Raw genomic sequence first — 4,314 nt, forward strand, 5'->3', positions numbered from 1 at the left:
ACACATCTTACTTGAAACCCTTCGGCACCATTATTGATGGGAGAGAGAAGAAGAGTGGATAATTCCACTTTGATTGATACACCAAGTGCAAGACCTTCTTTGATTAGAGTTGATCTTCCAAGGTTAGCTTGTTGCAAGAATGGCTAGTCTCCCTCTAGGAGAAAGTGTAGGCTTGGGCTTATGTTAATGGCTAAGTACAATTAGGCATTACTACTCACTCCCTCGAGAATTCCTCTCCTCAATGGCTTGAATGCTTGAGTTCCTTCCAAGGAAGAAGAGGTCCCCTTTTATAGGTGAAGGGAACCCACAAGGGTTTACACAAGAAGAGAGGAGCCAGTGTGAACAGGAATTGGAAAAGTTGGAAATGAGCTGTCCCTGCATGATGTGGGCAGACTGGGGTCCAGTATTTTGATCATATCTCCTCAACCGTAGCTCCAAATAAAAAAAATAAAAATATGGCCAGAAACTTCAGCTCATTAGCTACGATTTTCATTTTAAAATCATTCTCCAATTCGGATTGGAACCTTGTGTAAAAAATTCATCAAAATAGGGTCCATTTATGGCAGCAAAAGTCTTCATGTGGTCTCCTTAGCCTTGACTTTCATTTAATTCCCAAGGACACCTCATACCATATGAAAGCATGACATTTCTCCTTGACAAAGTTTTGTAACCATGCTTGCAATAATGCATTAAAATAAGTGTATCTTTGAAATCATGCCACCTAGTGTCCCACTAGGATTTGATTCTCTCCTAGTAGCTATTTAAAAAGAAATATAAGAAAAGTATAAAAAATACATAGAATATATATATATTGGAGTTTACCCTAGATATAGGATCTAGCTAGGGTGTGAGATGATAATGAAATAGTAGAAATAAAGAATCAATGCTTTTTGCCCCAAGTTAAAGAGGTGGAGCTATTGACACTTTTCCCATAGTATTTTTTGATGGTAAAGTAAGAATACATTACCCTTGAGATAAATAATAAGATGAGATAGAAAGCTTATTTTTATACTTACATATGCATATGTACATTATAGGAAATATAATTATGTATCTAAAAAGTTACAAGATAACTCTTGTAGCATGTGTTCCCACTATGTACATGTCACAGCACGACATCCACCCCCTCTAAACCTGCACATCCTCCGGTATGTGCCAAATTATTTCTTTGTAAGATCAGCCCTCTTGTACATCTTCCTTGCTTTCATCTTCACTGGATGATTCCAGAGCTTCATTTTCACTTTGATCTTCACCTGTGTTTTGCTCTTCTTCCTCATCAACATTTTCTGGATCATTGTCTCCTCTTCTCTTAAACATTTTGATCCTTTTTCCTGCAATGGGAATCTTTACTTCTGTGCCATCTAGTTCAGACAAGCTGTAAGTAGCATTTTCATGCACACGTTTTACAACATATGGTCCAAACCATCTTTTTGAAAACTTGCGCATGACTGTGTGTTGGTTATCAAGGCTACTATCATACACTAAAACCCAGTCACTTGTGTCAATTGCTTTGCTCTTGAGACGATGTCGCTTATCAAAGTAGTCCTTGTTTTTCAATCTTGCATTTTTGAGTCGTTCTTTTGCAGCCTCAATGTCTCCAGGTCTTCTCTCTAGTTGCCTTATGCGCAATGCAAGGAGATCTTCCCTACTAAGCCCCTCTTGCCAAGGTAGTACATTCCATGTGGGAATTGTATCCTCAATCGGCATCACTGGCTTTTGACCATGCATTAGCTCCGCAGGCATGTAGCCAGTTACTGAGCTATGTGTTGTACGATCAGCCCATAAAGCATATGGTAACAATTTTGGCCACTCACCAACTCTTCCTTCGCAAGCATTGGTCAAAGCTTTGATGATAGGAGGGTGCCCTCTTTCACTCTTTCCATTGCCTTCAGGGTTGTAAGCTGTAGTAAGAGTAAGCTTGATTCCTAATCTAGAAAAGAACTCCCTTGCTTCTTCGGCATCCAGTTCACCTCTGTCTGCAGTGATCTTTCCCACACAACCATAACGGCAAATCACCTCATCAAGAAGGAATTTGCACACAGCTTCTGTGGTTTTAGCTCTTAATGCTCTTCCTTCAACCTGATTAGTTAGGTCCTCTCGTGCAAGAACCAAGTACCTCATCTGCCAGAGTCCTAAAGGCATCGTGACTAGATCCACAACCCATTTATAGTGCATGGCTAGTGGATATGTAGGGTGCAATCCATCACGATGTCGAACATTTGAATACATTTGACAAGTTACACATGACTCTACAAACTGAGATACATCTTTATACATACCCTTCCACCAGTATTTTTCTTTCAACTTGGAGAAGGTTGCCCACACACCCCTGTGTCCAGCCCATAGACTCTCATGAAACTCTTGCATGAGCTTTACTTGAGTCTCTTTTTTACATATAACCCGTTGTGGTGTAGCACCCTTTTGCTTAGGATGCTTCCACAAGTAACCATCCCTTAAAAAGTACCCATATGCTTTCCTGCGTATCCTCTTGAATTCTTGTTCAGACCAATCATCCTGTTTTGTTAGAGTACTCAAGTAGCTTCCAATAAGAAGCCAATCACCTTCATAAAGATCTTCATAAAGCCAATCACCTTCATAAAGATCTTTCAAGAACAATTCAAGTGGATTAGTCATGTTGACATTGTTACTTTTGACATGAGAGATGGAATAGAACTTTGTGCCCACATCATCTCCCTCATCAATCATATGTGACTCATCTTCATACCTTGCCCTTGATAGCATATCTGCCATTGTATTGACTTTACCTGCAATGTGCTTAAACTCGGGATTTAAGGACTTAATGTAGGCAATCCACCGCAACATAGCAATGTCTAGTGTTGAGCAGCTTGTAATCATCCCAAGAAGTGGTAGACAATCTGTTTCTACAACCACACATGCACCAATTAGGTACTCTTTTCCACTTTTCAAGGCTGTAACCATACCCCATAACTCTCTCTTTATCTATGGATAGTTTCTTTGGCGAGCACTTAGTACCTTTGCTCCAAATCTTACCACATACCTGTGTCCTTCTTTGTCATCTTGCCCTATTGCCCATCCAATCCCTGTAGGACTGGTATCTACTGTCACAATCACTGGCCTTTGACACTCATAGTCTACCTTTCTCAAAGTCGTTGCTGACTGGAGTAACTCCTTTAGCTTTTTCATGGATTTTACATGTGCTTCTGTCCATTTAAACTTTTGATTCTTTCTAAGCAGCTGATAAAGAGGATCAGCTACATGTGCATAATGTGGAATCCAAATAAGATAGAAGACACATGCTCCCTGAAACCTTCTAACCTCAGTGATGCTAGTGCATGTTTCTTTCATTATTTGGATGGCATCTACCTTTGATGGAAAAGGTTTCCTACCATATGGCCCGCAAATGTGCCCCACAATGAGCACTTCTTTGACACCAAACATAGACTTTTTCCCTGACAATGTAAGATTCACTTCTTCCAACCTAGACAAAATTTTATCACAATCATTTATGTGATTTACCACAAACCTGCGACATCCCTTGAGATCCAAAGCTTCATCTTTGTCATTTTCTTCACATCCTTTGATAGGCAAATCATCAATGAAAGGCATTGTGATTTGAGGAATAAAGTCACGTAAGACCTTATTCATCCCATTCATCATATGTGCAACCGAGTTGGTTGCTCCCTGTGGCAAGGTACACATCCTTACCAAACCCAAAGGTGTCCTCATGGTTGTCAAGTCTCTGCTTTCGATTGCAAGCTGAAATTGATCATACCCTGAGTAGAGATCCCCCATTGAGTAGATTGCCCTCCCTGCAAACGCCTCTGCAAATTCATCCACAATTGGACATGTACCTACATTTCTAATTGTCACCTTGTTCACTGGTTGCATATCTTGGATGAAGCGTAGAGAACCATTCTTCTTTGGAAATGTGAACCACCTGTTTGAGTATGGAGCACAAGAAGGCTCCAAGATTCCCATTTTGATTTTCTCATTCAGTAGCTCTACTAACTTTGGCAAATGAGCCTTTGGAACCGGAATAGGCCGCAGATTCCAAGGCACATGAGGTATTGTGAAAATTACCATAGGAGCTACAATATAAGGATCAACACATCCTATCTCATGTGGCTCAAATGCAAAAGCCTTACCATGCTTTGAAAGCATTTCTTTGAAGCACTTTGTCTCCTCCTGTGTTAGAAAATCCTCGCAACCAATCTGCAACTCTTGAAAAGACTCCTTTGTGAAGGTATGCCCAATCTTTTTAGGATTCCGCAAACTTGGTTGTAAAGAAGCCTGTTCAATCTTTTCCGTGTTGTTGGGTGGTAAGGGTGAAGC

This window comes from Adiantum capillus-veneris, chromosome 10 (genome assembly GCF_014529385.1).
Source record: "Adiantum capillus-veneris isolate H3 chromosome 10, ASM1452938v2, whole genome shotgun sequence".
In the NCBI taxonomy this organism is placed as follows: domain Eukaryota; kingdom Viridiplantae; phylum Streptophyta; class Polypodiopsida; order Polypodiales; family Pteridaceae; genus Adiantum; species Adiantum capillus-veneris.